Source organism: Protopterus annectens, chromosome 5.part0 (genome assembly GCF_019279795.1).
Source record: "Protopterus annectens isolate FY-2018-M chromosome 5.part0, PAN1.0, whole genome shotgun sequence".
NCBI classification, from domain to species: domain Eukaryota; kingdom Metazoa; phylum Chordata; order Ceratodontiformes; family Protopteridae; genus Protopterus; species Protopterus annectens.
Genome location: NC_056735.1, coordinates 58,422,784 through 58,437,227, shown reverse-complemented (window position 1 = coordinate 58,437,227; position 14,444 = coordinate 58,422,784). Strand labels below are relative to the sequence as shown.

At 38.1% G+C, this 14,444-nt stretch overlaps 1 protein-coding gene and 1 long non-coding RNA gene across 4 annotated transcripts in view; one reads left to right on the top strand and one right to left on the bottom strand.

The window, feature by feature from the left end:
• The window catches only part of POU1F1 (POU class 1 homeobox 1), a 498,670-nt gene that overhangs the window by 422,983 nt on the left and 61,243 nt on the right, over positions 1–14,444 (bottom strand). The gene's annotated exons all lie outside the window — the stretch shown is intronic.
• The window catches only part of LOC122802488, a 391,877-nt gene that overhangs the window by 325,882 nt on the left and 51,551 nt on the right, over positions 1–14,444 (top strand). The window contains exon 1 of one of the 2 annotated variants that reach the window (XR_006364942.1): positions 11,005–11,107. The exons of the other annotated variant lie outside the window; for it this stretch is intronic. This is a non-coding gene — a long non-coding RNA (uncharacterized LOC122802488). Of the gene's footprint in view, positions 1–11,004; positions 11,108–14,444 lie in introns of those variants that run through there. 2 annotated transcript variants of the gene reach the window in all.

Genomic DNA, 14,444 nt, shown 5'->3' with positions numbered 1-14,444 from the left:
GCATGGACTTGATTGTAGAGTTTAGCCTTTCAACAGGACCATTAGTCTGGGATGGTAGGGGCTGGTCTTCATGTGCTTCACCCCACAGGACTTCCACAGATAAGCCAGCAGGTCTGACATGAAATTGGCACCTCTGTCAGTCAGTATTTCTTTTGGGAAACCTACCCAGTTGAAAATCTCTAACAAAGCATTTGCCACCTTCTCTGCCTCAATGGAGAACAAAGCCACCACCTCAGGGTATAGTGTATCATAATCCACTACCACAAGGATATACATTTTCCCTGTGGAACTTGGGGTACTCAGGGGACCCACAATATCCATAGCTACCCTCCGAAATAGCTCCTCAATCTCAGGCAAAGGCATCAAAGGTGCTCTCACCTTGTCTCCTGCCTTGCCTACTTTTGGCACTACTCACAGGTCCTGCAGTACCCTGTTACATCTCTGCAAATCCCAGGCCAATAGAAGTTCTGCATAATACACCTCTTTGTACATTTTATGCCCATATAACCTGCAAAGGGAATATCATGGGCTATAGCTAGAAGTGCCAGATGGAAGGCTCTAGGCACTACCAACTGCTGTACTCTCTCACCTTCTAGCCCTCCATCAGGGGTCCACTCTCTGTACAGTAACCCTTTGTCCCAGTATACAGATTCCCCCTTTCCTTGAGAATCAGGTACCTCCCTACCTAACTGACTCAGGCCTTGCAATTTAGGGTCTGAGAGGTGAGCCTGTCTCAACTCTCTCCTTGTAACCCTTCCCAGCTCCCCTTCCACAGGAAGTCTGGCATCCTCTGACAGTGGTGCCTCACTGTCAAAAGAAAATACTGATGATGCAAAAGTAAAATCACCTACAGCTTTAATGAGACAGGAAACAGATACACATAAAACTGACTTAGCGCTTTCACCCAACTAGGGCATCTTCAGAGTCAGTTAATAAAATATTAACAAGCCTTTATAAATGAAATTCAAATAACATTGTAACCAATAAGCATTCAAGAGCAATGAAAGTAAAATTATTATCAATTGTCTTGAGAGTTAACTCTTGCTGGTACAACAAAATTGCACTTGTTAAAACTAGTATGGAAAGAAAACAAAGCAAAATTCAAAGGGATACAAATGAATATAAGGAGAAAAAGGCTCACCCTATGCCGAACACTAAAGGGTTTTAGGTTCAAGAAGAGAAACACTTCAGACAGAGGTAGGGGAGGCTGATGTTGCACAAGTGGACATAGATGACGGAATTTTTTTTTTAGAGAACCCACCCCCCTTAAGGCGGTCCGATCGATTAAGGAACCTGGACCAACCACAGAATTATCCAGAAGAAAGAACACCTCATTGGCAGAATTTCCAAGCAAGAGGCAACTGGAGAGGTGGGGGGCAGAGGAGAAACAATTCCAACAGGAATTGGCAGTACAAGTAGAACAACCACAATTGACAATAAACAACATAGATCACACTATTGACAAAACAGAATTGTTATTGGACAATACTGGTTATACAGTTGAGGTCTTATCGGGTAAGGAAGTCAGTGATTCATTGGTTGTTCCCTTTAGTCCAGATAAAACGACGGACAATCATGAAGGTCCATTTATTATTGGTGATGGCTCTTTCAACATTTACAATTATTCAGATTTGACCATTTCTGACGGTCATTTGAGTTTGATGAAAAAAGGATTTTCTTATGTACCTAATTTTAAATATGATATAAGCAAACTCATTATTAATTTAAAACTGTACATAAGCCAACTAAATTTAAAGTTATACTTTACGAATAAATCCAATGTTGAAAGAGAGATGCAGACTATAACAGTCAAGAGGAGTAGTTTATTTATTCCACCATATAATGACTTGGTACTAGCTTTTGAATGTCTATGTATCTCCCAGATGAGAAGAGTAACTGAAACAAGGTTGTACACCCACAAAAATTTGATATCTGTAGAATTCTGTTTAAAGGAACTTACAACCAATAGTCAATACAGGGTCACGAAACCAGACAAGGGTGGTGGGGCAGTTATAATGTCAAACACAGACTATTCATGGAACATGCAGAACATACTGCAAGATTCTGACACCTATGAATTGGTGTCTAAATTTGATGTTCAGAGGGCATACACAAAGATTGACTGGCAAATTTATGATTTCCTCTGCAAGGGAATAATTAATCATGATGAATATATTTACTTGTCGGCAGAACATCCAGTTATGCCCAGTCTGTTTGGTATTCCCAAGATACATAAGGAAATTACCAACCCCCCCTTTAGACCAATTGTGGCAGCCAGAGGATCAAAAACAGAACCCTTGGTGGCATACATTGACATTGTTAGTAAAAACACTCTTGACCATATACCAGACATACTAAAGGACTCTTGGCATTGTCTGGACTGCCTCAGGACCTTGTTTAACACGACCCTGGGGAATTATTGGTTTGTTACAGTTGATATAATAAAACTTATTTTCAGTAATACCTCATGACACAGGTTTGGATTGGTTTTCTAGAAGTTTGGCCAAATATAGTCACATCCATCAAGTAAAAAGAAGTTTATTGGTTGACAATGCAGATTGTCTTAGAAAAGAACTACATTCAGTTTGAGGGTGAATTTTACAAACAAAGCATGGGAATAGCGATGGGTGCTAGATGTGCCCCCATTTACGATAACCTGGTACTAGCTGACTGGGAGGACCAATATGTTTTGACATCTACTTACACATCCAAAATGATTATTTATTTAAGATTTTTGGATGCCATATTATTTTTATGGAAGGGTTCTCGAGACAAGCTGGATGACTTCATAGCTTACTTAAACCATACCACAACTTTTTTGAAGTTTACTAGTAAGGTTGACAAAAGCTTGATTGATTTTTTGGACTTGCATTTATATATTAGAGATGGGAGGATAGAATCAAGTCTATTTAGGAAAAAGACATATAGTAACACCTTCTTACATTACGAGAGCTGTCATCCACAATATGTTAAGAAAAACGTAGTAAAAGGACAGATGATTAGGTCATCCCGTATAGTAAGTAAGGATACTGCATTCTTAGAAGAAATTGACACATTAATTGGTTTATTTGCAGAAAGAGGTTACCCTATGGACTTATTAATGTCAACTAAACATGACATTATTCAAAGAAAGGGAACAGACTTTAAACCTATTTTACTGGACAAATCAAGAGACACAGGAATGGTTTCTGGACATCAACACAAACACACTGACATTCAGGCAGGCAGGTGTTGCAGTACAACACCATGTCTGGTAAGGTGAAGGAAGTTATTGAAACAGGATGGCACAACATATTTTCTACAGATATGTTAAATGTTTTAGGAGATGGTCCAAAATTTATAAACAGCAGGGGTGTAAACATCAAGGAACTTCTGGAGAAAACACCAAAACCTATTAGTCAAAAACCTGCAAGGATGACTAATTGTGGAAATTGCAAAGCTTGCAAACATATTAATGATGGTCCTTATGTACAAATTGGTAGGTATAAAAGGTCTCTGATGTGTCCCAGTTACTGTAATTGTAACACGAACATGGTCATATATGTGGCTACTTGTTTATCCTGCCCAGCGTTTTACGTTGGAATGACCACAAGAAAATTAAGGCAAAGGATACTGGAACACACGAGGGACATAAAAAATAAGAAGTCAACTAACTTTTTATTTACCCACAGAAAGGACTGTACGAATTTTAAGAAATTAATGTTTTTTGTCATTGATAGATTATACACCAAAGATTTTGGTGGAGATTACAAAAACATGCTCGAAATAAGAGAACGTCTGTGGCAAATTAGATTAGAAGCCAGTAAATGGCCTGGCATTAATGATGCCTTATCTTTGGCATGTATATTAAAACACAAAGCATTATGCATTTGAAAAGTTTATAATTTTGCAACAAAGAAACACAAGGGATTTTCAAAGGAAGGATGTTTTGGAGACACATTGCAATTGTTTAAATTTTTGTATTATATGGGTGGCAAACTTTTTGACAAGTGAAATTTTGTGGTACCAGCAAGAGTTAACTCTCAAGACAATTGATAATAATTTTACTTTCATTGCACTTGAATGCTTATTGGCTACAATGTTATTTCAATTTCATTTATAAAGGCTTGTTAATATTTTATTAACTGACTCTGAAGATGCCCTAGTTGGGTGAAAGCGCTATGTCAGTTTTATGTGTATCTGTTTCATTAAAGCTGTAGGTGATTTTACTTTTGCAACACCAGTATTTTCTTTTTACAAGTCAAAATCTTTATTTTTGTGCCTCACTGTCAGCCGGGGTACAACTACTCTCCTCTACCTTGCAGTCACTCTGTCCAAGGGACCATCAGTACCCACCAGCAGCTGTGGCTCACCTTCAGTCTCACTGCTACAGCGTAGCTCACTCCCTGAAGTAACCACCTCACCAGTCCTGGCTGCAAGTATGCAGTCTGTGTGTATCTTCCCCAGGCTACCAGACTTACCTGCTTGTCTCCAAGCCTGATTGCATGTAACTGCACAAGCACAGGGTACTGCACTATCTAAATCATTCCCTATCCGGATATCTGCAAGTATATCCTGAAACACACCTACTTGCTGGCTTCTTTTTCCACTCTCCCAGTCAAGGTGAACCCTAGCCAAGATTTGGAATGGAATCCCTTCTAAAGCCCTGACTGGAGTAGACTGCCCAGGCAAGTAGTGCTCCTCTGTAACCATTGCAGGCTTTACAATGGTTATATCAGAGGCTGTCTCTTTCTTGGCAATGGCCTCTTTGCCATTCACTACAATAGGATATAGCCTCTGGTAGTAGCTTGGTACCCTTGTTGTCCTAAGACAACCTACTATTGGCATTTTGTCTTTCCTACTTACTGGCTCCCTCAACTTTTGTTCCCTACCTTGCCTCTGTGGACACCTGTATGCCACATGGCCCTACTGGTTGCATTCAAAACATTTAACCCTAGCTCCTGGACATGTACCTGGACTAGTATCTTCCCCTGCTACTGGAAGATTCTGTTGGGATATTCTGTACTGCCCACCATGGGTTCCTTTAGACCCATGAGCAGTACTGGGGGTCCTTTTCCTGTCCAGGGCTACCCTGTTTGCCAGGTATAGGTCTCCCTTCTTCCCCAACTCTTCTGAAGTAGCATATTGTCTATCAGCTAACCAGATCCTCATGTCCTCAGGCAAAGTACTAAGGGCATGTTCCCTCACCAAAAGGTCTGCCAACACTTCAAAAGTGGTAACATGACATCCACTCACCCACTTATGGAAATAAGTGCTCAGTTCAACAACATATTTACACACGCTTTCATCTGCCTTGTGTCTATGGTCACGAAACGTTTTCCTATATGTTTCAGGTGTTAGCTTAAATAATTCTAACAAATGCTTTTTAACAACAGTATAATCAAAACATGCAATGTCAGACATTTTTGACAAAACAGTTACAGCTTTACCATGGAGTAAGGGGGTCAGGATCCATACCCAGAGCCTTTGGTCAACCCCACACTGTTTGCATACCCTCTCAAACATATGAATGAACCTATCAAAATTATCCCCCTCTTTAAACTGCGGAATAAATTTACTGACCTGTTGTGCTTCTGGGGTCCAATTACTTTCTTACCCATTACCTCCATGACTCTGGTGAAGAGTCAGCATCTCCTTCTCATGCTGCCTCTGCCTCTCCTTTTCCTCAGCTTCCAGATGTACCAGTTTCTCACTGTCCTCACTCTCTAGATGCCTCAGCCTCTCAGTTGCTTCTATTTCCACATGCCTGGCCTCCAACTCAAGTCCCTTTAGCTCCATATGGAGTTTTTAGTCCTCTGCAGAAAGATTGAGCTGTCCATTCTCCGAGGGTATTATATCTCCACTGCCAGTCTGATTGTCCTCCTGTTTGCTGTTTTCAGATGCAGCTGTAACCAAGGCTGCAATCAGGTCTGCCTTAGTCAGGTTTCTGTACACCAATCCCCTGGCCTGGCACATCTCCGCCAGCTGGCTCCTTGTCAGCTTTCCATACTCCTCTGCTGACATGCTGCCTGCTCACCCTGACTAACTAAGCTAACAAAAGAAATAAAACAATTGTGATCTGAACTGTAAGTATTCACTGTGTGGCTGATTTAGAGTACAAAACACCTTCAGAGTTCACTGTACACAAGCTACAGGGATTCACTCTACCTACACCACTACAAGCCAATTAGTATTTACCAAACAATTAATATATGGTGTGGATATCCCACCACTGCCAAACAATATGTGATGCCGTGCCCTGGCCCAGCAATCAAGGAGCCTCAATCCTCACCACTAACACCAGTGAGGGGCGTCTCATATAGGAGGAAAGGATAACAAATACACACAGTAAAGTGCAATTTCCTTAAGAGCACACAGAGATCAGTCAGCTCAGGGCTGGTCACTCCCTTGCTCTCCAGGTCCCCAATAAGACTCCCCACTGGCACAGCTGTAGGGTCCAGATTTCAGCCAGCTGGGCAAGCTAAAATCTCCAGCATCCTCTCTGTCCAACCAGTGCCTCATGTCCCTGCCCAAGTAGCTGACACACACACACTTTAAGATAAGAGTTTATACAACCACACAGACACTTCTGGGAAAGGCTGGCACAGGTTCTCCAGCTGTGCCCCTTTTACCCAGACTATATGGTAGAAATCACTGCCACCACCCAGCCAATATTTATCAGCTATCCAAAGGTCCATAAAAGGGTGTCCAATTATTACTGTGCAATATTATTATCCAATTGGTAGTATAGCCCACGGCTAAAGCTATAGGAGTGACTTTGTACAATTTTACCAAATGCATGCAAGTACTTTTAAGAGCTTAAATTATCTCTACACAAAACAGCCACAGTTGAAAGGATTTAAAATATTTATTAATAAATAATAAAGCCATAAGACAATACTTCTTACTACATAGTGCTAGTCAAGAGTTCAGAGATCACAGTGAAATACTTAAAATAACTCAGTAGTACAGTTCTGACATCACAGAAAAACACTTAGTCTAATCTTTCTAGTTTCTAGTTATTTCTAAGAGAAAACACAAGTCTAAGATAAACTTACTTATAGAGCAAGATAGTGCTGTGAGTTAGATGGTCAAGACAAAAATGCTTAAAGCTCTCTGATTCTCTCTGTTTTTAAAATCCCAATTCTGGTTCAAATTACATCATTCTTTACAGTTCCCTGGATTCCCAGGCTAACAGAAACTACATTTACCTTCTTAACATCTCCTGGTTTTATCTTGCAGCTGGTCAGGAACCAGAGTAATAAAAATACATTTGCATGTTTAAATCTAGCAATTTAATTCCTGGTTAAAATAATAGAAATAATGTCTTCATGCAGACTGGCCAGAGCCAACTTTAGATCAAAGGGTCACAACATGTTTTACGTGGTCAGCAGAGAGCACTGTTGTTTCATTTTTTTTCAGTTCCACATCTAACAGCAGTTTTTTCCATTTAAGACAACAAGCCTGTGTCTTACATTAATATTCACAAATGATAGAATTATCTATAAAATTATATCTGGCTAGGCTGGCAGCCTTCATAGGGCCCATTGCAGTTACATACTTCCATACATCTTGAAAGTATTCTTCTGTTTATCACACAGGTATATTTATATAGGGATTCATTACTGATCTTTTTATTTTTTCACCAGTTGTTTAAGGAAAATGCAAAGATTATTTATTTTTAGATGCAGTAACATGAAAAGTGACAATGAAAATGTGACTTAGCAGAGCAACAGTAGTGTTAAGGAAAAGACAAAAGAGGACAGCGTCCTATAGAAAAAGAACTGCATTTTAAGAATATGTGTGGTAAGGGATGTCCCTGGATAGCAAACATTGTTTATATAAAATTGGGAGACAGAAAGGGAATTACCCTGAATAAAGAACATTCCTCTAACTATACAGTATGTCAGAAGGGGCTTTACATGCATCTGTTTTTACATTACAGGGGATGGAATCAGTAACCCTAGAAAGCAATCAGGCTATCTATAACTATAGTGTGAGTTTGAGGGGGATTTAAGACAACAACTGTGTCATGAATATTAGGGTTGGGAGGGTGGCATCTAGATAAAAAACATCACTACACTTTCCATGGACCAGATGATACTGGATATGCATATTATACGATGATGTCCTTGGTACACATTCTGATTAACACAGCCAGCTGTAACTTACAGCTGAAGGCATCAACAGAACTAAATAATTACTTATCGTACAGGCAGGTAGTGAGCTCAGTTCTTATATCGATTGCAGGGCACAGCTTGTGCTCTGAGGAAATAAGATTATTTATCAGTCCTTCTTCTTTCGTCTTTTCCCGGTTAGGGGTCGCCACAGAGGATCATCTGTCCGCTCACCCATCCTATTTAATTAAAGGAAACAATAAGAACGTTTATTGAATGATATTATATCTCCCACTATTTTAATGCTATGTTTTCAGTCCCCCAGTAGTAGAAAAGTTACTCTATAATATTTAGCCAGGCTATACGTTTTGTGCGTATATAATAAGATTTACAACAAGTTGCCTAACTACACCATTTGCTGCTGCCATATCTGTGAAAACAAGTGTATCTAGTGCATTTTTCTTACTAGCAAAGGCTACATAATGCAAAGATAGTATTTCATGATGTCAGTAATTCAGCATGAAAATGGAAATAAATTTACATCATTATTGATGTTTTATATTCAGTCCCATAAAGTCAAACTCCACTAGCTGTAGACTTAAAAAGTAAAACAGTCATGCGCATTCGGAAGCCATACAGCTAAAACACTGTATGTCTTTAAGTGATCATCTGCACTCTCTAGCTTGGGTGTGTTTTTCTTACAGTTTTTATTGAATTGTTTGATTTTGTAACCTTCTTATCCTTTGGTTTGGATATTATTTGGGATATTTTGCAGATACCATAATGTTTATGAACATAAAGCTTATTTTAAGTCCTGTGTTAAGTATAGGTAAATAATCAATGTATGGCATACTGGTGAGGGTACTACACAGGCTAAAATGTACATGTCTGTAGCTAATGAGATTTAACTTTTTTGGTCTGAACATATCCGTAAAGACTTAAAAAACAAAAAGTCATAGATATTTAGAAGTCATGTTGCTGAAACACTGTTTGTACTTAAACAATAGTTTCCATATAATCCATAGGACTCTAGCCTGGCTGAGGTTTTTTGTAGTTTTTACTTTATAGTTTCTTTGTGTGACCTTTTTATCCTTTTATTTGAAAGGTAATACACTGCCCCTTCTCTGTAGCTTCCTGATTTTATAGTTTCATGTGTACTTAATAGGGTATTTATATATGTGGATCATTAAAAGCCTAGCTTTGCATTTCTGCTGTAGTTTTTTTTAGTCCTTATATTAAGGGCCAGCCTTTGGTCAACTGGTGCTCTAGGCAAAAGGGCTCCACAGCACCCCCCCACACCACTTGGTGCCCCCATCCTGGTCTACCTACACCATCCAGATTACTGGAAAAGTGCCCCTGCACTGGTGGTTCCTCTAGGCAGACACCTAGTTGGCCTATCCCTAAGTCTGGCTATGCTTATATTTGGTGTATGAATAACTTATAGTGGACATAACAAGGATATGTTGGGACATTAATTGTTGCCCTGTTCATGGGTGCTAAACCAGTGTTGAATTTACAAATTTCCATCCAGTCATCCAAATTTCATTTGAATACAGGAAGGGAAATACTTCACTTTATGCTGAATTGTAGATGGTTCCATAGGAGCAGTATTCTCTATGACGCACATCTATCCTCCAACATGTCCAGTTTATGTTGCAAAAGAGGTTGTGATCCATTGATCAGGTTTTTATTCTCCCACTGGTCTTACAAATGTGTAATATTTCTCACAGGACAGGGTCTGTTTTGGCTCTGTATGTGAGGCAGAGGTCCTCGCACAGTAGTGTGTATGATACTGAAAAAAGGGCAAGGTTTTGAGATGGTCTGCATAGTCTTTATGATTTAGGCCCCCTTGACCTTTTTACTGAGAAAGCATTGTGATCGTTGCATTTGAGCCAAATGTCTGGACAGGTACATACTGAAAGGAGCATAATATTGAATGATCCATCTAATGATAATCAATCTCATCCTGGACCTAGACATCATATCTTTAGATATAAGTTGTGATGTGAAAATGAACTTCCTTACAATAGTGAATATGTGATATTTGAAAGAAGACTTCATTGTTGACATGGGTTCTCCGATCCCTGACTATGGGAACAATTTTCAGGGATGTGTTGCCAATGTGGTAATTACTTTGGAAGTCTTTCTTGCCAAAGGGTGCTATCATACATTTCCTGGCACTCAGTTTTAGTCCATGGCTTTGACAGTAGCTATTTATTTGATAAAGGTCCTCTTGGAGGATCTTGGTGTCCCCTGGGGAGGTTATAATGGCACCCAGTATGCACTCATAGTTAGTTACTAAGCATGCAGTCCAGGAGCCTAGCCCAAATTCCCAAATGCCCCAAAGCACTGTCTGATTAAATGAATGAGGTGGAAAGTTTCAAACTCTACCCTCTTGTCACAGGATGTAGCTCATTAACAAGATGGAGCTTTAGTTGTTCCATTTATTAAACTTTGGGGATAGTCATGTCAAACTATAAACTAAATTATTAAAATATACTTTTTTAGTAACTTAGAAATATACAGTCATGATAGAAAAAAAACAATGATTTTAGATGAATTATGACAAGCTTTTTTAACATGTCTTTCTAGCTGGGCAAATGGTGTAAGACAGATATTACACATTCGGTGCTTTCTGTATTAAGGACTTACATTTTGTCATTGCTGTTTTCTGAGCTGTGATGGCATTTTATCTTAGCTGGTTGGACAAGATGCTCTAACTTGAAAAGTGATGCTGTCTCCATTACACACACCCTAGACATTTTTGTTTGCCTATTGAAGAAAAAACTAAAATGGATTTTTACTTATTTTACATGTAGCTGTGACATTATATGGTTATTGTAAGTCAATGCTGGTCAGCTAGTCCAGATGATAGTTTGTATTATTTTTCTTTTAGGTCAAAATATAATTTGGAAAAATTGTGAGCAACAAAATGACCCTGTTTCTATAAATTACAGACATATTTTTGTTTCCCAGTCTCCACACTGACCATCTAGCTTCACCACATTCAGGTGTGTATGAACAGACAGAATTATATAACATCTTTAAAAATATAATAATGTTTTATTGAAAAAGGAAATTTTGGAGGTATAAAATTACAGATTTTTGTTTCTTAAACTTCTATATAAACTTCACATTTCATAGAGGTAGATGCTTTAAAATCAGTGACCAATACGGACTGCAAGGCACTAAGGCAGTAGTCACTTTTTTCAGTTAGGGGCTGAGGTTTTCAGCTTTAATACATTAGTCTCATCTTTCAGGGCAATTAATTTTGGGGATCCATATGCTTCAGACAATTAACTAAATGTCATTTGAGTGTAAAATGTAAACATTTAGAAAACAAGAACATTACAGATTCTTAGTGAACAATTTTGTCAGTTAAAAAGTAACTTTTTTTTCAGATGAGAATTCAGAAATGCTTTTATTCAAAAACTAAAGTATTTTGGGGTATATTTTTAGTTGTTGATAAGTTCCAAGGACTGAAGTATTCTAACCTAATTATTTCAATTACCAACATTTTTTTCATTCTAACTTTCAGTGTTTCATTCAGACTAGAAAGAGTGGGAGATAATGACCCTGCACAAACTGTGCCATTAAAATGAGATCTGCATTTCATAGGTCCACACATAACCGATGTTTTCATTCAGATAATATGAGATTGTACAGCTCAGAAATTCAAACAATGGTTGAGCATTTAAGGCCTGAGTTTCTGACTCACCTGTTTCAAAACATTTTCTTTGACTGAAGATAAGGAGCAGTGATGTCACCATCACTTAGGCACATTGTGACCTTTTTTCTTCAGAATGTACCACATTCATTTTTTACACGTTTTTTTCCCCTTTGAGTGGTAAGCAAATGTATTAGATCCATCACCAAGACAAGGCTAGTTTTCTGTTGTTAGATATGCCCTGTATTTCCTTTCCCTGTCAGTTAATTAATACCATTAATTCTGGAACTTAGACACCCTGCATTTAGTGTGTGCAGAAGGTTACAGCTCTGGAGTCTGTGTACAATCAGTAACATTTAGATAATTGCCAGATTAGCTGTGCCCAGCTGTATTAACACTGCCATTCTTGAAGGTGGCCTTGAGACTGTTAGCTTATAGTAAGAGCCCTGTTTAGACAAGAGATAACTTACTTTTCCTGAACATTTTTCTCCTCTAAAGAAGATTTGAAAGTAATTGAGTCCACTGCTTTAGGAATGTTGCAGTCTGGCAGAAACTATGCTTTATGAATGGGTAGACCATATGTTCATACTTTAGTTAATAATAGACTTTTATTGTAACTGAATGCATTAGTCTGTTGGCCCTCTGTCAATGGTGCAGTATGCTTGCTTGTGATGCTGATGGCACGCATCTGAACTACAGCACATACACTAGTTATTCTGGAGTTACAGCATTTCATTTTTTTTTGGGGATAGAGGCAAGGCGGTACATCAAAACTCCTCACCCACAGCTATTTGGAGAAAGCAGTCATCAGGGTCTCACTACAAGAATGAGACACTCCAGCTGGAGAGGGTGCATGGACAGACGAGCACACCTGAATTATATTCATATGGGCACATAAATATACTGTCAGGGATAAGAAGCATGCAAGTTTAGGCTATGTTACATACATCCTGGTACCTTAACTTTGTGGTCAGTCTTTTGACTATTGTCCCTTTAGAGAACAAGACAGTTATGAAGAAAATGACAAGTAGGGAGTAGTCAGCTGAGTGAACAAGGTAGAATAAAGAATAAAAAATACTAATAAAAATAAAGGAAAAAACTTAACTATCCTCATTAAACAAACAACTATTACATCACCTTATAATACCAATCTGTGACTGAGATGTGACATAGAAGGTTTTTGTTGACCAGCTTGCAGCCTGCTTTATTTAGCCCTTGAATGAATTTTGTTGGGTGAAAAGTACTGACCCTCTTAAGGCGAACAGAAAATGAAAAATCAGGTCCAGAATATTCGTGACACATTTTTCCGTGTGTGCTTGATTTTAATGATCTGGCATGCTACCTCCATTATTTAGTGGTGAGCTTTCAGGATTATACAAGCCAGTTTATTAATTTAGACAGACCTTAAGTTTCTGTGGTTGTCAGCAGTTTTTCCACATACTTGTAGATTTTTGTACTATGCATATTATTTCATAACTGCATGCCACTTTCATAAAATAAACATGTAAGACAATTGTTATAGTTACTTGTGCCAAATACATTAAAATGCATCTCCATACACATAGAATGATAATGATGTAAAACAAAATGAAGCATGTCAGAGGCTATAGAATCCATTTTATATTTCTGCTAGACAACTCAGTTTGTACTATGAGGAAATCTTCAATGGCTGAAACAATGTAGACATTTAAATAACTACTAGTATTTATATTCTGCATTTTCTGGTCATATTCTGTGATTTTAATTATGTCGAACAAGCCACATTTCAGGAAGCTTTCAGTAGAAATAGAAGAAAAAAATTAAAAATAAAATGGAATCTTTTTTCTGATTGTACATCTGCATAAAATGCTTCTGATATGTTATAAAATACTCCAAAACATATTAGTATATATTTTGTTTCATAGACATGCTTTTATAACAATAATAATTGCTGGTTTCTACATTAAGCACTATACCAAAAAAGAAAATCAGTCAAAAACTTCCATAATATACAAAAATATGTCACACAAACACACACATACACACACACATATATATATATATATATATATATATGTATATATATATATATATATATATATATATATATATATATGTATACATGTGTGTGTGTGTGTGTGTGTGTGTGTGTGTGTGTGTGTGTGTGTGTGTGTGTGTGTGTGCATTTGTATGGAGATCGCGGTACAGTGGGGATCAGGGAACTGTAGTGTGATCACAGAATTGATATATAAATTGCAGGGGGTGTGAAGGGTGAAAATCTTTATTGTTTTGTTTCAAATTTTTGGAAAGTTGAATGTTTATATATGAGGTACATCTCAGGTAGCTTAGTGGTAGGTTATTATGAAGATTGAGTACATGGTTGCATGTTCTAATCCTGGCAATGGACATTGTCTGGCTCTGTAGCTCAGGGATTAGAGCACTGGTCTTGTAAACCAGGGGTCATGAGTTCAAATCAGTACACTAAACACTGAAAGTGTGATAAGAGACTTAGGGACACAGGTGGACAGTGGTCTCACCTTCAATAACCTCATTGCCACAACAGTCAGGAATTCCTTCTATGTGGCGCACCTCATCACTAAGGGCTTTTCATCCAGAAAAAAGGAGATCATTGTCCCACTGTACTCATTCCTCATTAGACCCATTATAGAATACAACACCCCATTTGGTATGTATCTCTCAAG